The following is a 26,470-nucleotide window of genomic DNA, read 5'->3' as shown; positions in this document are numbered from 1 at the left end:
AGAAGGGTGAAACTGATAGATTGGGAATTTCTTGCTCAAGTTTACGAAGCAAGGAAGTGAACCCAGTTTCCATGAATTTAAGCCCACCATATCGCATGACTTCCTCTAACAGTTCATTGATTATAGACACTTTGTAAACATATTCCAGCCCCAAAGTCCATTTCCCACGTATTCATTCAGTTTTTTCCATGAAAACCTGTTGTAAAAGAAAAGTGAAAGTTTCCATAGTTTGGAAAGACAAGAACAGAAGATATTGGCTGCCTTGCAAAAAAAATATTTTTTTTCCAATACTTGATAATACAACTTAAAATTTTTCCATAGGTGTTTACAATAGGTTAAGCCTGAAATAATTAAAACTCAGAACAGTAATGTGCATATTTTTAATATTAAATAAAATTAAATATTAATCCACAATAATGCTGCCTTTCTTTAAAGAAATCTTAGAAGTAGGAAAAATGAGAAGAGTTGTGTCTTATTCAGTCTCATACCCAGTGTAAGAAGCTTCATGAATATTGGTAAACTGACCTTGTGTAACTGTTTTTCAATAGGCTGATAAACCTAACTCCCATCTTCCAAATTAAACTACGTTGAAAAATGCCCCATATTTGATATCATTTATTGACATGTTTGAAAATGATTTATATTGAACACTTATATTACAGATTGAATAAAATTATAAAATGTATAAATTTAATATAGTATATTAAATAGTAAATTTAATATAGTATATTTCAGTACCTTCAATTTGACTTAAATATATTATTTTATGATTATAATTTGGTTATAGTATTTTTCAGTTATAATATAGATATAATAAACACTTCCTGAAGTTATCAAAACTTCGGGCACAGAATGAGTTTGTCAAAAGTATTGAAATGATGCATGCTGAAGAATTATGTGACAAAGAAGAATTCAGAACCCACATATCCATAATTTACACAGAAAATTCTACACAGAAAATCTCCAGCTCTAGAAGATGTGAAGCCCTAAGCTGAGTTATGGCTAATTAGTCATCCAAGTGCCATCATGCAGCCAGGCAGCAGTGGTCTCTGTAGTGGTTCTCTATAGTATTTTTGAGACCCTACATATAACTTTTAAACCTTTCAGTGTGCAAGGTAGGGAATATAACTTTGCACAAAACACACATTAAAGTTCAGTAAAACTAAGAGTCTCGGATGGATATGATAATTTCTCTCTCTGTTTATACACATAATTTCTCTCTCTGTTTAGGTGTATGAGAGTTTATGTATAAATTTCTCAAAATAAAGATGGGCAAATGTCAGTAAATTAACCCAAATTTTATACTCAGTGGAAAAATATTCCCCTTGACCTGGATTAAATAGAATCTCATAGTTTATTGTACCATAGTTTGTTAAAATTAGATATTTAATGAAAAACTATCCACATTAATATGTATATAAATATGCATTTTCATTTAAAATATATACTCATATACACATTTCTAAAAGAAATACACATAATATTTAACTAAATTCTATGATAAAAATAAATTATTGGATAAAATTATTAAAAGTAAAAGTTTGGCAGATCATCTAGAAATTTGAGCATTTAATGTCACTAGACTTTATATTATTAAATTTTGTTAGAATTAATAGCTATAATTTTAATAATGTGGCATCTCATTATTTTTTAATTCTTATGATTTTTTTGTTCAAATTAATTTTTAAATAGTATGCTTCTACCATCATTGAACTTATTAGTCTCTTAAGGCTAACTGTACACTGTATAAGTATATTTTTATAAGTTCATAAAATATTGTGACAAAACTACTCATAAAGCCAAGATACAAATGTTACTTTTTATTGTTTTCTTAGCAATGAAAACTTACTCAAAGCAAACAAGCTAGAACATAGAGCAACTGGGTAAATAGATAATGCTTGGAAAATTAATACAAAAAACCCTTATTTATTGTTTGACTTCAAATTCACATTTTGTTTAGTTGACCAGTAGACTACATTGCCATTAGCATAACCAATCAACCAAGAAATAATTATTAAACACCTACTATGTGTCAGATAATATTTTAAGTTTGGTTCTAGGAATGAAAAAATGATGAAAAGCTTTGCTATTTTAGAGTTTGTATCTAGTAGGAGAAGGCAGACAATAAACAAAACATATACTTTCAAATGATGGTGAGTGCTTTAGAGAAAATTAAGTGAAGGGCCTAGGATATCCCAGCTGTTTGTGTGCTTGTGGTTGGAGCATGGTTTGGAATTTTATGTAGAATGATCACAAAAGCCAAGGAGAAAATGTCATTTGAGCAGAGACCTGAAGAAGCTGATGGAGCAAGCCAAAGAAAAGAATGTTCTACACAATGGAAACAGGAAGTGTTAAACTGTAAGACTGGGGTTTGTCTGCTATACTCAAAAAGGAGTAAAGAGGTGAGTAGTAGAAATCAGATCACATGGAGACCCCTAGGACATTGTAAGTCCTTGTCATTTACTCCGAATGACATTGAAGGGGTTGAGCGGAGGGGTGCCTTGATCTAACTTAATTTTGTAAAAGACCAGAGTAGAGCTGTTGAAACAAGAGAGAATTCTGAACACATTTTGTTTTTGAACTCATTTGAGTTCATAAGGCAAACAATGAATTTTTAACCCATATAACTGCTAAATCCATCTGTGTGGTGTGAAAACATGCAGTAGAAATGTATTCAGTTTGTTTCATTGCTATGTATGCAGGAGACCATTCATTCTTAAGTTGTTATTAAATTATTAAATTAAATTATTTTAATTAAAGATTTCTTACATTTAAACTGTGTTATTTTCATTTTTTCTTTTGTACCAATCATTGATAAAAGTTAACAGGACTAGAGAAAATAGAGGCACTAGTCCTATTCAACATAAATACACAATATTTACTAATAAGTTTGTACCTGTCAAAAAGGAAAATGTCCAATGAGTTATTTACATGATAACATTTACATTTACATGAATACCGTGTATTTTCCTAAAGATGTTAAAAATATCATATAATAAAAAGATGGGAAAAAGTTGATTCAGAATGCCCTTTCATGTTGCCAGAGTTCTATACTGAACTGTCCTTAAGTATTCTAAAATCTGTACATTGTACCAAACAGCAGGCCTCATGAGAATGTTTGTGAGCTTTGATTAGGAGCCAGTATATGGCCGCTTCCATCTAATGCATCCCTATAGCAGAAAACCTAAAATGAACACACACTGTTATCTGCTCTGAAAACAATGTACCATAATAACCAGAGGTCATCTTCCAGACCAGTCTATCAGCAGGATCGTTGGGGTCCAATGAAAATCCGACAGAGAAGCAGTCAATGCATGCAAGCTGCAAGCTGAGACCTTCTTCAGTTAAATGTACTATAGTAGATTTGACCTTGCCTCTGGGTTCCAAGAAATTCATACTTTACATGAGCTATTTTATGTTAACCAGAGACTCAGTGATTCTCACTGTTTGGTTTTTGGGTCTTAATGATTTTCTGCAGCATATTTCCTTTAAAAGACATGATTATACAGCAGTAGAAATCACTTAGAATATACACAAAAATGGATACCTGGGATGCAGTATTCTTTTCACAGTGATAGTTTCCCTTAACTTTCAAATTTCATGTGAATTTAAGCACTCTCTTGCTCTACTGTTGTGTGATTTTAGACAAATGAATTTTATCATAGCAGAAGTAATGGGTCACTGTGTAGAAATCAAAGTAAATAATTACTTATTTTGGCTTTGTGAAATATTACCCACATGACCTTGGAAAATCTCTTTGACCTACAATTTCTTAGTTTATAAAAAGAGGACAATAATATCTGTCGTGTTTATCTCACAGAGATATGGTAAAATGTTTTTAATTGTCAAATGCTAACATGTGTAAGATGTTTTAGGTATATGTTTTTTTGTCTGCTTTTCAGTATGCATGTCATTGGTATTGGTAAAGATAGTCCTTGATTGAGTAATAAAGTGTGACATTTTTGGAACATAAATTGTTTCAGATATTATCCAATGTAACCTAGATGAATGTCTTCTACAAATATTGGGTTTGGATTCCTATCTTGACTGCAACGTTAAATACTAATATCATTACTAGTTACCCTATTACTAAGTATTTTAAAAATTAACTTCTTGAATAAATTAATAAATGTAAATGAATTGAGAAATTAGTGATTTATTTCTTCAGTACTTATGTATTTACCTATCTCTACACAAAATTGTGGATAGACACTTGAATTCAAATATCAATAAAGCAATTTATAAATATCTATTTTATATGAAAGTTTGAGGTCTACCCATTTATTTTTTTCAGAAATAAGGGTCTCAATTTCGATTCTAAATATTTTCTGCAAACCCTTGGGCAGGTTTTCATCTTATTGAACACATTATATGACTGTCTGATTTCCTGTCCCAAAAGAGTTTAGAAGGTTATATGTGCTTCCTCAAGTTTTCATGTGGCTATATCAGTCCAAATAACTTATAGTCACTAAAAAAGTACTAAAATCATCTTTTAAAAAGGGAGAATCATTGGTAAAATTCTGAGATAATTAGGAAATATAGAATGAGGATAGTGCTTTATACAGAAAGTTGAGTGATTCCTTAAAATGATAAATGATTTTATTTTCTGTCTTTCTGGTTAGCCTATGTAATAGTACATATCCATGAAACTGTCTGTTAATTGATGACTAATTAAAATTTGCTGATCAAAAGATGCCGTTGGGAATAAATAAATCTCAACAAGAAGTATGGGGAAAGAGTACTATTATCCTATGTTGCAGGATTTATGTGAATGTGGTTAAAATAGGACGTAAACAATATTTGTCAGAGATGACATTTCTGTTTGACACAGAACAGAAGAACCCACCAATCACCAAAAGAGGTCAGTTTTAGCCTAGGAGCACCAGTCCTGACTGAATGTGTAATTCCATTTTAAATATACATAAAATGTAATGTTTAAGTGTAACAGTAAAATCATCTCATGTTTTACAATGCTTTACAGTATTTCCAAATTTTGCCAGTTAGATGAGTAAATTTGTCTCTAGTTTTCGTTAATTAAAGCAGTAACCACTAACCAAATCCTGTGGAAATATGATTTGATACATGATTGAGACCAACCGATACCTGGCAAAATGTGTGTCATTTCCATATTTATATAGGTCTTAACATTACTATCCAGAAACTTTCACATAGAAAATTTTGTGTGTATGTATGTGTGTAAGTATATTTATTCACACACTTGCACACACATGTACATGATTTTTCTAGAAACATCTGTTTGCTCCCATGAGTGTAATGATGAAACATGCCACATGTCACCCTCGGAGATTGAGTCCCAACAGTATTGAAAATTAAGAGAACTGGAAGATATCCATATGTTTTCTGAAAGAGAGGAAGAGAGATTTGAGCAGTAATAAATAAGTTGTCTAATCGTATTCAGTTATGAGGACAGCTGGTTTAGACGCTAAGCTAATCTCTGAATTCGTTTTGGTGTGCTTAGATAAATTAGCTTGAAAACAGCAGAAATAGCTGCAAACTGATTCACTTAAGTCCCTTTATAGCATATTTGATCCTCTACTACTTGCTCCTCTCCACAGGTATTGACACCAATGCCTGAAAAAAATCTTCCTAATTTCCTGTTTTTTACTATTGGCCTAACACCATATATGTACATTTCTTCAGGTTTTAACCACTTATTTTGTTTGTGCTTTGAATTTCTATTTGTACTTTCCAGTTCTAAAAAGCATAAGGAATTCAGTTTTTCTTATTCATTACCTATTATGTTATTTTATATTGTAAGCTCTCAATAAACAATCATTACTGTGGGTAGAAAAGTTAAATAATTTCTAAAATTATTAAAAAGTATTATTCTTAATAAAATATTATTTTATTTAATTATTTTTAACAATTATTCTTAATTATTGTTAGTTAAACTGAAAGCTGCAAACAAAAAATATTTTTAAGTGAAATTCAAGTTTGTGTGATGAAAATGAAGTGAAAAGCAGATGAAGTAAAAATACATATGAATATATGATATGTAAAAATTTTATGATATTCAGCAATACAATAGCAATTTACTTTATAAGTCTGTTTATGTGAGTGTTAAAAAAACAGAATCTAATCAAAATTTTTTTTCTTTACTTTATTGAAGTATAGTTGATTTACAGTGCTGAGATTAACATAAACACACTACTATATATAAAATAGATAACCAACAAGGACCTGCTGTATAGTACAGGGAACTATACTCAAAATTTTGTAATAACCTATAAGGGAAAATAATCTGAAAAAGAATATATATATATACATAAATAACTGAATCGCTTTGCTGTACACCTGAAACTAATACAACATTGTAAATCAACTGTACTTTAATAGAACCTAATTTTTTTGAATGAACAACTCAGTATATTAAACACACATAGATATGCATATTATTGTGAAATATTTTTTATGAAAACATGAACACTTCAGTTATGTGTGTGTATCTACCCTTCAGGGCCTGAATAGAGAAAAAGGTAGAGAAATGTTGATTTCATTCTCTGCCTGACTGTGTGAGCTGGGACTTTGATCTTTTCCTGACCTAGGCACTCCTGGTTCTCAGGCTTTTAGACATGGACTAGAATCTACACCAACAGCTCTCTGGCTTTCAGGCCTTCCAACTACAACACCAGTTTTACTGGGTCTCCAATTTACAGATTGCAGATTGTGGGACTTCTCAGCCTCCATAATCTCATGAACCAATTCCTTATGAGAAATCTCATAAAAGAGGGAGAAAGGGAGAGAGAGAAATGAGAAAGTGGGAGAGAGGGGGGGTCCTTGTGGTTCCGTTTCTCTGGAGAACCCTGATACAGTCTAAAAAATAACAAAGCATAGATATTGCTATAATAAGAATTTCTGATTACCTTTAAATTATATTGAACGTTTCTACTATTTTTCATATTATCATATTCACCACATAAATATAAATAACACTCTGCTGAAACAAAAAAGTGAATGCACATATATAATACAGTTGTTTGTGGGGGAATGTAGAAGCAAAACATTTAAGGTATTATAATGATTAACACGATTATTAAACTTAAAATATTTAGCTCCTTATATATAAGAAATTCTATATTATACAGTAATAGGGATGAGCAACCTTCATGGAAAATTCATTATCCCCAGGATACTCTCAATATCTCCACAAACATTTTCATGCTTATGATTACTCTTATGATCCTTGTTTTATATTTAAGAATACTTAGGCTTATAGTTCACAGTAACTTTTCCCAAAATAGTAGCTAGTAGATGAAATCTAAGCAGTCTTGCTCTAAAGTCTGAATTGTATACTACCATAAAGCTTCAATATATAACCATTAAGTCCTTTGAAATATAATAGTCTAAAATGTGAAAATTTCTAAATATTTTTTTGGAAATTTATACAATATAAAAGTTATAAAAATAATGAGTGGCAAGTTATTTGTTAAATAACACTATTTTTTTAAACTTAAAAATAAAAAAAAATTCTCTGTCCAAACTTCTAAAGAATTTGATTCTGGATATAATTGTTGACCTCTGTTACAAAAGTATGTAAGTTTCAACAGCCTTTTCCTAGCTATGTTAACAAAAATGTTTGGTGGCAGAAGGCACTTGCTTTTCACATTATTTAGCTCCAAAAACTTCTAATATGATATGAAGCATAACAGCGCCCTCTTTATAAACTAACTGAGGTTGTTGATCTTTAACATAATGTTTAATTTAGCTATTACATTTAACAGGGAAATTAGTTTTTAATTGCTTTTGAAGATAAATTTTTAAAATATTATCAATGAAAACAATCTCAAACTGTTGTCTTTATCTATATTACCCTCAAAATAAAATATATTGCTAACATTCATTGTAAAATGTAATTCTTGTTTGTAGAAAAAAAGTTTTGCTTATCTTGATAAGATGATAAAAATGACTTGATAATTATTGGGGGCTATATGTTAAAAGTGAATGGAAGTTATTATGTAGAAAATTTTGTTTTCTTTTTTTGTTTTTTGATGAGCAAAATAACACCTCAGTAACAGCATATAAATACTTTTAATTAAAGATAACCTTCAACTAACTTGTTTCCTTAACACACACACACATGTAATTTCCTTTTAACCTGTTTTGCAATAGCTTAAAATTATTTTTGATGGTACAAAAATATTTTAAAATTGTCCGTAAATCACAATAAAAATATCAGATTTACAAAACAATTTGTATAAAGGAAATATGGCTTGTAGCAAATATGTAACTCCATTCAATTTGGAGATTTTTTTCTGCATCATTTTTCTTAAAACACCTTGTGGCAATGGCTGTCATTTTGCATTTTGAGTTTGTAGCGTGAAACACTCAAAAATTGTTTTCTTCATAGATCCTCTCTAGAAATGAGGATAGCTGTTAGTAATTTTAACAGATTATTGAAGTCATAGGGCCCTATTTTTTCATAAGATTTTGTCAAGAATGAATACCTTTTAAACAAAGATAAAAGCTTGTTTAAAATAACTGGGTGTTATAATAAAACAAATCTTTACACACTTTAGATAAACTTTTTCTCACTAACTTTTTAATCATAGTTTGATTTAATCTCTTCCTTAATCCTTAGTGGTGTATTTATTGCAGTATTACAGTATAACCTCTCTTAATGCCAAAAATTTATGAGGATTGGTACAAGTCTCTGGAATTTCAGCTTATTTTCACTACTATATATGGGCACTCTATCTTAGGAGACATTCCTAAGGATGTCATTATTCATGGTATGCTACAGAGATTTTGCTTCAAAACATGGACCTTACAGAAAATAGTTTCAAATACTAGCTCTGACTCTAATTACACAAGATTTAATTTTTTCTGAGTTTCATGAATCTTAAATGTAAAATGAAAATGATAATTCTTACCTCACATCAAGATAATGTTTCTCTAACACCTGACATAAAATTGCATTTAGTTTACCTTCACTTTCCTCCTGAAATCTTGTTCTAATTTATTTTTTAAGTACATAATAGATTTTTTCCTTAATATATAAATGAAATTTATTAAATTATACAATAGGATAAGCATCACATTGGCCCTTAGAGAGGCAAGCAGCCTGTGTTTCTGGTTCATAAAATTCAGGGGACATCAGCCTGATACTATCAGGGAAAAGATAAAAAAAAAGGAATACCTTCAGATTAATAAGGCTGTGTTTACTAAGGTGGTATATATCCCAACAGTTTAGGTTAAGAAAGTGAAGACAACAAACAAAACATAGGTAGAAAACAACTGATTGTATGTTATAATAATTGTGGTAGTAGAAAAATATGGCTAAGCCATTAAAAGTCTAGAAATAAATGAGTTAAATAGATTGAGTACTTCCACTAGGTAGACATTTCATATTGTTTAGTACTTGTCTCTGTGTAGTATATCTTGGTGATTTAGTAATATTGTCTGGATTCTTATACAGTTGGCTCTAAATTGCTTATTGGTGGAGGTAAGGGGGTATTAAGCATGAGAGCATAGTCAGCAATCATAAATCTTGGAGAAAATAAAAGGAAGGGAGCACTAATATAATAAGATAATAAGGAGAACAAGTTCAGAATGGTGATATGAGGAACTCGGCACATCTTTTCCTGACAAAGCAAGTTTAACTGACGAAAATTATTAAAAACAAACAAACCCACAACCATTTAAAGTCTTTGGGAATTGTTCTAAAGGCAGAGAGTAAATTAAGAAGTATTTATTCAAAAAAATGTAAATCTCACTAAGAATAGCAATAGTCTGTGATGTTTGAGCTATAGCCCACTCACTTCCCCCATCAGTTCATTGTAAAGGAATCTGTAATCCTGGTAAGAATGTTCAAGAGCTTGGTGCTCCCTCTTCTCCTACATACCAGACAAGAGATAATTTATCTCCGCAGAAGGGGGAAGCTATCAAGTTTTCCCAATCCCACAGCTCTACTTTTTGGAAATTCTATTCCAGGTAAGATAATCTGAGCCATCTGGGACTCCTTTCTCCACCCAAACCACATTTATAGGGCAGAAACTGAGAATAATGGAGTCCCAATCATCCTTGTTGTACCTTACCCATAGTACATTGGTTCCACCCAGGGAGAGTAAATCTGAGAAGACTGGAGGCTAATGTTCTGGACCAGCAAAGAAATGGACAAATATCTGCACACCCAGGTCCAGAGCAGCAGCAGAGACGTTTTGACCAAAGGGAGAGGCAGGCTATAAGAACAGAGAGAGACTTTGGAAGTTCTTCTCAATAAAATTGACTTCATTCGAAAGAGTGAATGGGGATGTGAAAAACAATGGAGATTTTGGTGGTAGATAATTATAAGTAGGCTGGTCACTCTATGAGAGCTAAACATTAGACCATCTAGAAGTTTAACAGAGATAACTAAAGGGAGGAACCCTCCTGAAGTTGGAATGAACCTCAAAGACTGCAGTTTTAAAACTCGTTTAAAATTTCCCTTGTAAAGGACTAACTTGAAAAGGATCAAAATTTGGAGCAATTTATGCCTTCAGGTAACTGTCAAAACAATAGAGCATGCAGTCTGCAATTAATGAAGACAAACAGCTGGCTGTGATACAAATAGAGGCAGACTGCTTAACAGAAATATTTGAGAGGAGACAGCCAAAGATAGCACAACTACTCTAAGTGTTATCTCAGGGGACAGAGTGCAGAGCAGGGTTACTGATTAGAAGGAGCAACATAAGAAACTGATCTTATAAGAAGAAATAAGCTACATTAAATAGTATATCCAAGTAGTAAGTGACTGAGCAAACAAAGAGCAACAACAAGCCATAATGGGGAGTGGGGGGGAGTATTGATTTTGGTACAATATATTATCTAAAATGTCCAGTTTAAAAAACCACTTCTTTGCAAAAACCAGGGAAGTGTGATGTATACTCAGTAAAAAAAAAAAAAAAAAGACAATAGAAATAGCCTTTGAAAGGGACCCAGAACCAGATTTAGTAAGCAAAGATTTCAAAGCAGCTATTGTAAATATTTACAAATATTTTCATTGAAGGAAACAATGCTTTTCCTACTTTTTTTTTTACTTCCTAAGAAGTAAAGGAAGATATGTTGGCAATGTCTTATCAGTAAGAGAACATGAGTCAAGAGATAGAAATAATAAAAAGAAAAAATCAAATGGAAATTCTGGAATTGAAAATACAATAACTAAAACTTTTTTAAAAAGTCATTACTAGTGCCAAACAGTATGTTTAGATTGGCAGAAGAAAGAACAGCAAAATTGAAAATAGTTTAACAAAGCTTATGCAATCAGAAGACTAGAAAGAAGAAGGAATAAAGAAAAATAAACAGAACCTCAGAATTATGGGACACCATTAAGTGCACTAACATATGCATAAAAGAAGTATGCCAAAAAGAAGAGGGAGGAAAAGAAGCAAAAAAGAATATTTGAGGAGTAAGGCTGAACACTTCCAAAATGTGATGAAATTATTAATCTACATATTTAAATGAACTCTAAGTGGATAAACATGAAAACATTCACCACCAGACATATCATAGAAAGAATGCTGAAAATCAAACACTGAAAAAGTAAGCCTTGAAATGAGCAAGAGAAAAATAACTTGTCATATACACAGAAACCTCAATAAGATTGACAGCAGACTTCTCATCAAAATCAGTTGAGGTCACAAGACAGTAAGATGACATAGTCAAAATGCTGAAAGAAAAAAAAAAGTCAAACAAGAATCTTATCAGCAGTTAAATTATCTTTCAATAATTAATGTGAGATAAAGACATTTCCAAACAAACAAAAATGGGGAGAAGTGGTTGCTAGAAGGTCCACTTTACAACAAATACTAAATGAATTTCTTCAGGCTAAGAACAAGTGACACAGAGAGTAGTTTGAATCCACATGAAAGAAATAAAGAGCACTGATAAAGGTAATCATGCAATTTTAAGACAGTATAAATGTATATTTTTTCTTTACTTGCTAAAGTGACTGTGTAAAACAACATATATATATATATAATATACATTTAGCAATATATATGCATATAATCTATCCTGCTGTCTTTTAAATATATATCTTTTAATATATATATTTAAAAAATACATACATACATATATATACTATTGGTCAAAATACATGCAGAAATTTAGTATAGTGTTTGATAATAGCCCAAAAGAAGTGAGTGGTAGAAAACCTGCACCAAATAAGGAAATGAAACCAGATGTTAACTTGAACTCTCAGTAACAAATTAAGAGAACAGGAAAGGGTAAATAAGAATGTTGATATAAACAAATAATATATTGGGTTGGCCAAATAGTTCATTCAGGGTTTTTCTGTGACATCTTACAGAAAAATCCAAACGAACTTTTTGGCCAACAATAAATATATAAATATAGACTTGTTCATTCTCTCCCTGGATTAAAAAATGATGCAAGATCCAACTTTGTGCTTTCTAGAGGAGGTGCACTTTAGATTCAAAGACATAAATATAATAAAATTTAAAAGATTTTAAAAAATATGTCATATAAACAGCACCCATAAGTATGGCTGTACTCATCAGGCAGAAAAAAGAAAAAAATCCTTTAAAGCAAAAATTTCCTACAGCAAAGAGGGACATTTTATGATGATAAAACGTCAGTCAATCATGAAGCTATAAAGATCATATACATATATGCACCTAACAACAGAATCACAAAATACATTAAGTAAATTCTAAGAGAAATAAAGGAATATTGATAATACAATAATGGTTATAGTCTTCAGTACCATACTTTCAATAATGGAGATAAAACTAGGCAGAAGATTAATAAGAATAAAGGCACCTCAAACAAAACTATAAACCAAATAGACTTAACAGACATCTATAAATCATTCTACCCCCCACCCCCCAAGTAGTGGAGTATATATTCTTCTCAAGTGCACATTGAACAGAGAACATTCTCCAGGATAGACCACACACTCGACCACAAAACATTCCTGAATAAATTTGAAAGAAATAAAGTCACACCAAATATGTTATCTGACTACAATGCAATGAGATTAAAAATCAGTATAATAAGATATTTAGAGAATACACAATATATGAAAACTAAAGAAAACACACTGCTAATCAGTGAGTTAAGGAAATCACAAGAAAAATTAGAATGTACTTTGAGATGAATGAAAATTAAAACACTATATACCAGAAATTTTGTAATGTATGTAAAGCAGTGATTAGAATTAAATTTGTGTATGTTAATGACTTTATTCAAAAATAAAAAAATCTGAAATCAATAAGCTAACATTTCAGCTAAAGATACTGATATAAGAGCAAACGAAGTCTAAAGCAAGCAGAATAAATAATAGAGCAGAAATTGGTAAAAGAGAGAATAGATAATTAAATGAAAACAAAAGTTAGTTTTATAAGATCAACAAAAATTTACAAAGCTTTAGCTAAACTAAACAAGACAAAAAGAAAGAGGAGCCTCAAATGATTAAATCAGGAATGAAAGAGAAAGTGTCAGTATTGACTGTATACATATGAAAGGCATATTAAGAGAATAATGTGAGAAAATATATGACAACAAAACAGAATTTGACTGCAGAAACAGACTAAAGAAGATATAGAAAGTATGAATATGTGTAAAACAAGTAAAGAGATTGAATTGGTCATTAAAAATTTCACACAAGGAAAAGACAAGGCTTAAATAGATTCACTTGTGAATTCTAATACAAATTTAAAGAATAATTATTATTAATTCTTTAGAAACTTTTCCAAAAAGTAAAACAGGGGTGAACAAAATAAATGTCTACACACAAAATTTACACAAGCCTTCATAGCGTCATTAATCATAAAAGCCAAGAAGTAGAAACAACCCAAGTGTCCATCAACTGATCAATAGATACAAAAAATGCAGTATATACATGCAATGGAATACATTCAGCAATAAAAGAATGAAGTACTGTTACATGATTCAATATGAATGAAACTTGAAAACATGTTAGGTGACAGAGCCAGCTATAAAAGGTCACATTTTTTATTCCATTTATATAAAATGTCCAGAATAGGCAAACCTGCTGAGAGAAAGTAGATTAGTGGCTTTCTGGGGCTCAGGGCTCAAGAGATATTGTGAAATGGGAAGTCACTGCTAATAGTTATGGGTTTCTTTTTGGGTTGATTGAGAATGTTCTAAACTTAGATTGTGTTGATGGTTGCCTGACTGTTTGAATATAAAAAAATGAATCGTACATTTTAAGTGAGTGAATTGTACAGCTCCTGAAATATGTCTTAATGAGAGGAGTGTGGGGGGAGGAAGAGAGAGAGAGAATAAGAGAACAGCAGGGGACATTTAGAAAAAGTAGACCTCATAACAGATCTATCTATTATTGTGTGATATTTTACTAAACCATTTTATTTCTCTAATGGTTTAAGTGTCCTCAGGCACTCATTAATTAAAAGAAAATTTATAATCTCTTTATAGAGAAGGATAATAAGAGAATATCAACAGATGAGGGGTTAACATTTATAGCGGTTGACATTTGACAACCATTCTTTGAATATGAAATTAATTCCATAGCCAAACAAATTAATAAACTGGTGCTTGAATTTGTGAATATATGACCCACGTGGTCCTCTCTCCTTTCCTACTCTCATGCTTTAAGGAGAAGATGTTTTTCTTTTTTCTTTTTTTTCTTTTTGCAGGGGAGAATAGTGTGGAAGCATGTGGTTTACAACTGAGGGTAATTCAAGGTGAGATGCAGATGAAGGGGACACTAAACAGCTAAATACCTTGAAGAAGCTGATTGCTGATAGATTTTAGAAATGAAATTAACACTAGAGAAAATTGTAGATATTGATAAATTTCAGTCAGCATGAACTAATCATGCTATTGGGATTTTAGGTGGCCATCACCCCTCCAAATCAAAGAAAATTACTTCCTGGTGTTCCAGCTACTGATTCCAAGTGCTGGTAATGACAAGAGAAAACTGCATCATTATCTTTCTCTCCAATCACTCATTAAGACTAAAAGTAAAAATCCATGTATTAATATTCATCCTTCTTACTTTTCAAGGACATAAACTTAAGTTTAAGAATGTTCCAAGGTATGGGACTTCTCTGGTGGTCCAGTGGGTAAAACTCTGTGCTCCCAATTCAGGGGACCTGGGTTCAATCCCTGGTCTGGGAACTAGATCCCACATGCATGCCACAACTATGAGTTTGCATGCTGCAACTAAGAAGTCCACATGCCACAATTAAACATGCCACAGTGAAGATCCCACGTGCCACAACTAAGACCCGGAACAGCCAAAATAAATAAATTATATATATATATATATATATATATATATATATATATATATATATATATATATATATATATTTTTTTTTTTTTTTAAAAAGGAATCTCCCAAGATACTATAATTGCTGACTACATTGCTGGCATATGTGTATAGGACATTAAAAAATTCACTCCCTCAGCTATTTTTGGTTATTTCCCAGAAGTGCTTCTTTCTTGTAATATAAAGCTTGTCTACTCAGAAAAAAACAAAACAAAACAAAATAGAATGTATCAGGCATATAACCCACTGAATGACTAGTAAAGGTAACAATCTTGATTACCCTGAAATAACCATTCTAATTTCTTCTTCAAATCTCAACAAGATGTTACAACAACATCCTGTTCCCTCCCCAGGGATAAGATTGACATTTGCCTCAAACCTCTTCCATTACATATTTCTTTCAGAAATAGTTCAGCATGAACAACAGCAACAACAACTCTGTCACATTTCTCTCAGCATAGGTAGCCAATTGATAATTTACCTTCTGGTCACAAATGTAGTATTTAAAAATATGTTGATGTAAAATTCATTATTTTGTATAAAAGTCCTGCTTTTTCTCCTAGAAAAATATCTCTGAAAATAGTTTTAATCTATTTAAACTTATTCACTAAAGTGTACTCTTCAGAAAATCCCATAGTGTTAGGCTATTATACATACAGTATAAATTAAAAGAAAAAAGTAGAGATTCATCATGACACCTTGTAAGAAGATTAGCCTTCATCTTATGTTAAGAATGAATAGCCATTAGTGTCCGGCCTTAAATTTAGGTCTTTAATCTAGAGTTTATTTTTGTGTATGGTATTAGGGAGTGTTCTAATTTCATTCTTTTACATGTAGCTGTCCAGTTTTCCCAGCACCACTTACTGAAGTGACTGTCTCTTCTCCATTGTATATTCTTGCCTCCTTTGTCATAGATTAGGTGACCATAGGTATGTGGGTTTATCTCTGGGCTTTCTATCCTGTTCCATTGATCTATATTTCTGTTTTTGTGCCAGTACCATACTGTCTTGATTACTGTAGCTTTGTAGTATAGTCTGAAGTCAGGGAGATTTATTCCTCCAGCTCCATTTTTATTTCTCAAGATTGTTTTGGCAATTCGGGACCTTTTGTGTTTCCATACAAATTGTAAATTTTTTTGTTCTAAACCTGTGAAAAATGCCATTGGTAATTTGATAGGGATTGCATTGAATCTGTAGATTGCTTTGGGTAGTATAGTCATTTTCACAATATTGATACTTCCAATCCAAGAACATGGTATATCTCTCCATCTGTTTGTGTTGTCTTTGATTTCTTTCATCAATATCCTGTAGTTTTCTGAGTACAGGTCTTTTGTCTCCTATAGGTAGGTAAACACACTTTGACATAAATTACAGCAAGATCTTTTTTGACCCACCTCCTAGAGTAATGAAAATAGAAACAAAAATAGACAGATGGGACCTAATTCAACTTAAAAGCTTTTGCACAGCAAAGGAAACCATAAACAAAATGAAAAGACAACCCTCAGAATGGGATAAAGTATTTGCAAATGAAGCAACTGACAAGGGATTAATCTCCAAAATATACAAACAGCTCATGGAGCTCAATATCAATAAAACAAACAACCCAATCAAAAAAATGGGCCGAAGACTAAATAGACATTTCTCCATAGAAGACACACAGATGGCCAACAAACACATGAAAAGCTGCTCACCATCACTAATTATTAGAGAAATGCAAATCAAAACTACAATGAGGTGTCACCTCACACCGGTCAGGATGGCCATTATCAAAAAATCTACAAACAATAAATGCTGGAGAGGATGTGGAGAAAAGAGAACCCTCCTCCACTGTTGGTTGGAATTTAAATTGGTACAGCCACTGTGGAAAACAGTATGGAGGTTCCTCAAAAAGCTAAAAATAGAACTACCATATGACCCAGCAATCACACTCCTGGGCATATACCTGGAGAAAACCATAATTCCAAAAGACACATGCACCCTAATGTTCATTGCAGTACTATTTACAATAGCCAGGACATGGAAGCAATCTAAATGTCCATCAACAGAGGAATGGATAAAGAAGATCGATACATATATACAATGGAATATTACTCAGCCATAAAAAGGAATGAAATAGTGCCATTTGCAGAGATGTGGATAGACCTAAAGACTATTATACAAAGTGAAGTAAGTCAGAAAGAGAAAAATAAATATCGTATAATATTGCTTATATGTCATATCTAGAAAAATGGTACAGATGAACTTATTTGCAAAGCAGAAATAGAGACACAGACACAGAGAAAAGACCTATGGATACCAGGGGGGGAAGAGGGAGTGGGATGAATTAGGCAAATAGGATTGACATATATACACTTCTGTATATAAAATAGATAACTCATGATAACCTACAGTACAGCACAGGGAATTCTACTCAGTGCTCTGTTGTGACCTAAATGGGAAGGAAATCCAAAAAGAGGGGATATATGTATACGTATAGCTGGTTCACTTTGCTGTACAGCAGAAACTAACACAATATTGTAAAACAACTATACTCCAGTAAACATTAATTTAAAAAAAAAGAATGAGTAATCATTAAAGGTTTTAAAACAGAAAAGGGATATGACCATTATGTCCTTTCAAGAAGTCACTCTTTCTACATTTTGAGAAATGGGTTAGTCATATCAGAAAATTGATTAAAGATTATGTTAATAACTCAAATGGCAATGATTGGGCTTAGGTGAAGATGTGTAAGTGAAGAAAAAAAAACATAAATGTATTAAAGGTGTAATTGAAAGAAGTTTTTATGGTTATGAGGGAATCAGAGAGGGAGGTTCAGAGAATAACACTAGGTGTCTGGCTTATGCAATTCAAAAGATGATGGTTCATCCACTGAGATGATGGTCCACCCTGAATTGTAGTTCCAGGGTGGAGATGGAGTAAGTGTGAATCATGAGATCACTTTTGGACAAGTTGAATGTGTCTTTGAGACGTATCTGAGGATATGAAAGTAATTTTGAACCTCAGAGAAGAGTTATATGGTAGATATAAAATTGGGAGTTAATAGCATGTAGGTTATGACTAAAGTCTAGCAAAGATGTAATGTGTACACTGCAGAGTTAAGTGCCTTGAGAAAGTACCCTCCTAACCTTGTGAAATGTTAATTTTTAATGGAAACACTAAGTGTTTCAGTATCATGCTGACTAATGAGGAAATGTTCATTATGGGGTGGGCAGCTAAAACAGACCAGTAAGAAAAGAAGCTCTTTTAATAAATTTAAAACATTTCAAAATAAATGTAAGTTTACCTAAAATTTATAAAGATATTAGGGTTCCCATATACCCAAAACCCAGTTTATCCTATAATTAACTACATTAGTATGGATCATTTGTCACTCTTAATAAACCAATATTGGTGTATTGTTATTAACTAAAGTCCATACTTTATTCAGATTTCCTTAGGTTTTATCTAATGTCATTTTTAAGCACCAAGATCTCATCTAGGATACCACATTTGATTTAGTTGTATCTTCTTAGAGTTCTTTCCACTGTGTAAGTTTCTCAGACCTTCCTTGTTTTTGATGACCTTGACAATTTTGAGAAGTATTAATCTGTTATGTTTTTGAATATCTGTCAATGGGATTTTATGATGTTTTTTTCTTGGGTTAGGAGGAAGACCACAAGAGGTAAAAAGCTATTTTAATCAAATTATCCCAATGGTCCATACTATTAACATGACTTCTCCATGTTGATGTTAAATTTGATCACCTGACAGTGGTAGTATTTGTAGGGTTTCTCTGACGTAAAGTTACTTTTTCTCCTTCTTAACATACTATACTATTGTCAGGTATGTCACTATACGCAGCACACACTAAACAAGTGAGGAGTCATGCTTTACCCTCTGGAGGGTGGAGTATGTACATAAATTATTCAGAATACTTTTGCATGAAAATATAGTCATATGGATATTTATTTAAAATTCAACATTATTGATATGATCATATGATTTTGCTTCTGTAGTCTGTTGACATAATAGAGTAAACTACATAATTGATTTTCAAATATTCAGCCAGCCTTACATACCTGGTACACATACCACTTGGTGTATAATTTTTTATACAGTATTGGATTCAATTTGTTAGTAATTTGTTGAGGATTTTGGTATATATGTTCATGAAGTATATTTGTCTATAATTTTCTTTTCTTGTTTTATATGTGATTTTGATATTAGGGTAATGGTGGACTCAGAATAAGTGGGAAGTATTCCCTCTTTTTCTGTCTTCTGGAAGATAGAGAATCATTATAAATTCACCCTTAATTTTTCAGTAGAATTCACCAGTGAACCCAGCCAAATCTGGTTCTTTATGATTTGAAAGATTATTTGTTATTGATTCAATTTCTTTAATAGATACAGTTCTATTCAAATTATTTCTTCCTTTGTGAATTTTGGCACATTGTGTCTTTCAAGAAATTGGTCCATTTCATCTCAGTAATCAAATTTGTGGACATAGAGTAGTTCATAATATTTTTTTATTATATTTTTAAGTCCAGGGCACCTGTAGTGATGTCTCCTTTTTCATTTCTAATATTAGTAATTTGTGTCTTCCTTTTTTTCTTAGCTTGGCTAGAGGCTTATAGATTTTATTGGTCTTTTTAAAGAACCAGATTTTAGTTTGGTTGAATTTTCTCTATTGATTTTCCATGAAATTCAATATCATTGATTTATGTTCTGCTTTTTACTACTTTTCTTCTCTCTGTTTAGTTTGGATTTAATTTTCTCTTTTCTTCTAGTTTCAAAGGTGGAATCTTAAATTATTGATTTTAGGCCTTTTTCCTTTCTAATATATGCTTTTCAATGCTATAGATTTCCCTCTAAGCACTGCTTTCACCGAATCCCACAAATTTTAATATTGTATTTTTTATTGTCATTTAGTTCAAAATGGTTTAAAATGTATCATGAGATTTCTTTTTTAAATCATGTATTTTTTAGAAGTATGTTTTTAATCTCTAAGATTTGGGGCCTTTCTTTTATTGACTTCTAGTTTAATTCTATTGTAATCTAAGATCAAACATTGTACAATTTCTATTCTTTAAATTTTATGTGTTTATGACCCAGAATTTGGTCTATCTTAGTAAATGTTTCATGTGAACCTGAGAAGAATGTGTAATTTTCTTTTATTGAATAAAGTAGTCTATAGATATTAATTTTATCCAGTTAAATGATGGTGTTGTTGAGTTCAACTGTGCTCTTACTGATTTCTGTGTGCTGGGTCTGACCATTTCTACTAGAGGGACGTGAAAGTCTCCATCTATAATAGCAGATTTATTAATTTCTCTTTGCAGTTCTATCAGTTTTTGCCTCATGTATTTTGATGTTCTCTTATTAGAGACATACACAATAAGGATTATGTCTTCTAGAAGAATTGACCCATTTTTCTGTAATGTCCCTCTATATCCCTGATAACTTTCATAGTTCTGAAGTCTATTCTGTTTGAAATTAACATATCTAACCTCTCTTTCATTTGATTAGAATTTGCATGGTATGTCTTTCTCCATCCCTTAACTTTATCCATGTGTGTCTTTATATTTAAAGTGATTTCTTGTTGACAATATACAGTTGAATCTTGTTTTTTGGTCCATTCTGACAATCTCTGTCTTTAATTAGTGCATTTAGATCATTGATATTTAAAATTATTGTTAATACAGTTGGGTTAATATCTACCACATGTGTTACTGTTTTCTATTTGTTTCCCTTTTCTTTGTTCTTATTTTTGTCTTCCATTGTTTTTCTGCCTTTTATTATTTTAATTGAGATCTAATTCCATTTTGTCTCCTTTTCAGCCTATCAATTATGCTTTTTAAAAACATTTTTTCTAGTGTCTATTCTGGAGTTTGCAGTACACATTTACATTTAATACAAATCCACTTTAAAATAACACTAAGTGCTTTATGGGTAGTGCAAGTGCCCTATAATAACAAATATTTCTCACCTGTCCTTTGTAAGATTGTTGTCATTCATTTCAATTATGCATAATCAAACATAAATATTTATTTATGTATGTATACTTAGATATAAATACATCATTTTGAACAAGGACTTATCTGATCAATTAAGAGTAAAAATAAAAATTTTTATTTTGTCTTCACTTATTAATTTTCATATGTTCTTCCTTTATTTAAGTAGATACTAATTTCTGATCTATATCATTTTCTTGTTTACTGAAGAACTATTTTTAACATTTATTGCAAGGCAGATCTACAATAACAAATTTGCTCAATTTTTGTTTGCCCAAGACTATTTAATTCAATTTCAGTTTTAAAGGATAATTTCAAAGGGTACAGAATTCTAGGTTGGTGGATTTATTCTCTTGCAACACTTTATACTTCACTGCACTTTCATCTTGCTTGCATTGTGAAGAGAAGTCGGATGTAGTTCTTAACCTTACTTCTCTATAGGTAAGGTGTTCTTTTTCCTCTGGCTTCTTTCAAGATTTTTTCTTTGTCTTTGTTTTTCCATAGTTTAAATATGATATGCCTAGTTTTGTGTTCACTGAGCTTGGCGTTCTCTGAGCTTCCTGGATCTGTGGTTTGGTGTCTGACATTAATTTGGGGAAAATTCTCAGTCATTATTGCTTCAAATTTCTGTTTTCTTCTTTCTCTTTTTTCTCCTTCTAGCATTCCCATTATGACTATGTTACTCCTTTTATAGTTGTACTACAGTTCTTAGACATTCTGGACATTTTTTCAGTATTTTTTTGGTTTGCTTTTCAGGTTTGGAAGTTTCTATTTTCATATTCTCACTCTAAGATATTCTTTCCTCAGCCATATCCAGTCTACTGATGATATTATCAAAGATATTTCTGTTACAGTGCTTACTACAACATTACAGTAATAAAGACAATGTATTACTGGTGAAAGAATAGACAAATAAATAAATGGAACGGAATAGAGAGCCCATAAATAGTCCCACACAAATACTGTAAACTGATCTTTGACAAAGGATTATAGGCAATATGATGGAGCAAAGATAGTCTCTTCAACAAGTGGTGCTGGAACAAGTGGACATCCACAAGTATAAAAACAAAATCTAGACACAGACCTTACATCTTTCACAAAATTAAATCAAAATGGACCTAGACCTAAATGTAAAGTGCAAAATTATATAACTTTTAGAAGATAACATAAAACAAATTCTATATGTATATGTATAGCTGATTCACTTTGTTATAAAGCAGAAACTAACACACCACTGTAAAATAATTATACTCCAATAAAGATGTTTAAAAAAAAAAGTCTTGATTGTGGGGGACGTTAGGTGAAGGCAGGGATTAGGCAGAGGTGGTAATTAGGTGAGGGTGGGGCCTATGCTTAGGACCCACACTGCTGGAAAATGCCCTGGGTGTTTGGGGGGCGGAGCTTAGGCTCAGCGTGGCCGGAGGGACCCTGGAGTGCCTCTGGCCTCAGAGTGTGGATGATCAGGCCTGGGACCTCAGCTGCTTCTCGGGGCCCAAGTGGGTGGGCGGGAAACACTAGCCATGCTTACCTCCCCAATCCTCTGATCCCAGTGGTCCTTCCCCATCACCTCTCCTCTAATTTGCCCCTCCTTCCTTCCTATGCCCCTAGGGCCCATGCAGTTGGAGGGTGCTCTGGAAAGCTGGGGACAATGCCCAGGAGCCCAGCAGGCTCCCAGAGGTCTGCGTGGGTGTGAGACATGCTAGCTGCCTTTCCCCCGATCCTCCAAACTCCCGAGGATCCCTCCAGGCATTGGAACATCTCCCTTACCCCAGCTACCCCTCAGGGATGCCTGTCTCATCTGGCCTCCACCTCTCCTCCCCTCTCGCTCCTCCCCCATGTCCTACCCACTCGCTCAGGGGTTCCTCCCATCCCCTTGGGTGTCGAGTCCCCCACCAGTGCCTGGGAGGTGCCCTAGTTGTGGTGAGATGTGAACTCCGCATCCTCCCACTCTGCCATCTTGATTCTGCCCCTAATTGTTTTCTTTGGTGTACTGAGTTTTTAAGTTTGCTCTACTCCCATTTGTCTATTTTTGGTTTGCTGACTGTGCCATTGATGTCACATCCAAGAATCATCATCAAATACAATGTCCTGAAGATTTTCTGCTATGTTTTTTTCAAGGATTTTTCCATTTTAGATCTTATATTTAGGCCATTAAAATAGTTTGAGTTGATTTTTATATGTAGAGTAAGGTAAGGATCCAACTTTATTCTTTCGTTTGTGGATATCCAGTTTTCCCAACATTATATTTTGAAAATATTCCATTTATCATTGGGTAGTATTGGCAACTTTGTTGAAGATAATTTGACTATATACACAAGAATTTGTTTCTGGGCTCTCTATTCTGTTCCATTCCTCTATATGCCTGCCTTTATGCTAGTATCACACCATTGTGATTACAGCTGCTTTGTTTTATATTTTGAAATCAGGTATGTGAGTCTTCCAACTTTGTTGGAAGATTGTTTTAGATATTTAGGTCCCTTGACTTTTTATATGAATTTTAGGATGGATTTTTCCATATTTGCAAAAAATGCTCTAGGGTTTACATAGAGATTGCATTGAATCTGTAAATCACTTTGGGCAGTATGGGCATTTTAACAATATTAATTCTTCCAACCCATGAATATGGAATGCTTTTTCATTTATTTATATCTTCCTTGATTTCTTTGAGCAATGTTTTCCATTTTCAGTGTACAAGTCTTTTGCCTCTTTTTTAAAAATTTTTATTTCATATTGGATTATAGTTTATTAGCAATGTTGTATCAGTTTCAGGTGTACAGCAAAGTGATTAAGTACACATGTATCTGTTCTTTATGAAATTCTTTTCCCATTTAGGTTATTACAGAATAATGAGCAGAGTTCCCTGTGCTATACAGTAGATCCTTGTTGGTTATTTTAAACATAGTAGTGTGCATATGTTAATCCCAACTCCCAATTTATTCCTCCCCCCCCCACCCACATTTCCCCTTTGGTATCCATAAGTTTGCTTTTGAAGTCTGTGAGTCTGTTTCTGTTTTGTACATAAGGACATTAAGGACATTTGTATCACTTTTTTAAAGATCCCACATATAAGCATTATCATATGATATTTGTCTTTCTCTGTCTGGCTTACTCCACTTAGTATGATAATCTCCAGGTCCATCCATGTTGCTGCAAATGGTAACATTCCATTGTATATATATATCACATGTTCTTTATCCATTCATCTGTCGATAGACATTTAGGTTGCTTTCATGTCTTGACTACTGTAAACAGCGTTGCAATGATCATAGGGGGGCAGGTATCCTTTCAAACCATGTTTTTCTCCAGATATATGCCCAGCAGTGGGATTGCTGGGTCATATGGTAGCTCAATTTTTAGTTTTTTGAGGAACCTGCATACTGTTCTCCATAGTGGCTGTACCAATTTACATTCCCAACAGTGTAGGAAGGTGCCCTTTTCTCTGCACCCTCTCCAGCATTTATTTTTTGTAGACTTTTTGATGGTGGCTATTATGACAAATATGAGGTGATATCTCATTGTAGTTTTGATTTGCATTTCTCTAATAATTAGCAATGTTGAGCATATTTTCATGTGCCTCTTGGCCATCTGTATGTCTTCTTTGGAGAAATGTCTATTTAGGTCAATCCATTTTTTGATTGATTTGTTTTTTGATATTGAGCTGCTTAAGCTGTTTATAAATTTTAGAGATTAATCTCTCGTGTGTCACATTATTTGCAAATATTTTCTCCCATTCTGTGGGTTGCCTTTTTATTTTGTTCTTTTGCCTCCTTGGTTAAGTTTATTCTTAAGTATTTTATTCTTGTCCGTAATATTGTAAATGGGTTTTTAAAAATTTATTTTCCAGATTGGTCACTGTTAGTATATAAAAACACAACTAATTTTTATTAGTTGTTGATTTGTATCCTCAAACTGCCAAAATCATTTATTAGGTTTAACAGTTCGTGAGTGTTTGTGTGGGATCTGTAGGGTTTTGTAAGTACAAGATCATGTCATCTGCCAAGAGAGATAATTTTACTTGTTTCTTTCTAGTTTGGATTTTTTTTTTTCTTGTCAAATATTTCTGGCTAGGATTTCTAATACTATATTGATTAGAAATGGTACAAATGGGAAACCTTGTTTTCTTCCCAATCTTAGAAAAAAACTTTTAGTCTTTCATCATTGGATATGATGTTAGCTGAGGGCTTCTCGTATATAAGCATTTATATACTGAATTTCCTTCTATTACCAGTTTCTTGAATTTTTTATCCTAAAGTATGTTGAATTTTGTCAAATGTTTTTTTCAGAATCAATTGAGATAATTATGTGGTTTCTTACCCTAGATTCTGTTAATGTGACATATTACATTAATTGATTTTCCTATATTGAGCCATGCTTGCATGGTATAAATCCAATCCAGGTATAAATCTAATTTGATTATGGTGTATAATGATGTTAATGTGCTGTTAATTTGTTTTGCTAGTATTTTTTGAAAAATTTTACATCAATATTTATCAGGGATATTGGTCTGTAAATTTTTTTCCTGTTGTTTCTTTGTCTAGCTTTGATATTAGGGTAAAGCTGACCTCATAGAATGAGTTGGGGAGTGTTCTTTTGTCTTATATTCTTTGGAAAAGTTTGAGGAGGATTGATGTTAATTCTTCTTTAAGTGTTTGGTAGAACTCTCCATTGAAATGATCAGTCTCTGAACTCTTAGTTGGGAGTTTTTTTTAAATTACTGTTTCAATCTCTTACTCTTCATAGGTCTGTTCATATATTTTTATTTCTTTAGAATTCAGTTGGTAATTTCCTATTTTGCTATCTTGCTTGCATCACTCCTCCTTGAAGTGTTTCTTTTTTAATCCAATGTATTAAAGGTAGATTTATGTGACCTAATCCAATAATATTTTTCCCTTCTATCCATCCAAAAGCTAATAACGTTCCATTAATGTGAGAAATGTTATTCCAAACAATAGGAAATGAAAGAATATGGGTAATATTTTTGATAGAAACAATATCATGTGGTGTAAAATAAATGCTACAATTTCAACCTTTGATTTTAGACTATAGTCATTACTTATAAAAAGATTTTTGCTTTTATTAAATTTCTATTTTGTAATGCAAAAGGAATCTATTTGATCTGGACAATTAATAGTTTTTAGTGAGAGCAGGGGATGAAAATTTACAGAGGGTTGATAATATAACATTTATAATTTGAGTGTATTTTT

This window comes from Balaenoptera acutorostrata, chromosome 18 (genome assembly GCF_949987535.1).
Source record: "Balaenoptera acutorostrata chromosome 18, mBalAcu1.1, whole genome shotgun sequence".
Classification (NCBI taxonomy): Eukaryota; Metazoa; Chordata; class Mammalia; order Artiodactyla; family Balaenopteridae; genus Balaenoptera; species Balaenoptera acutorostrata.
Note: the sequence above shows the minus strand (reverse complement) of the source record.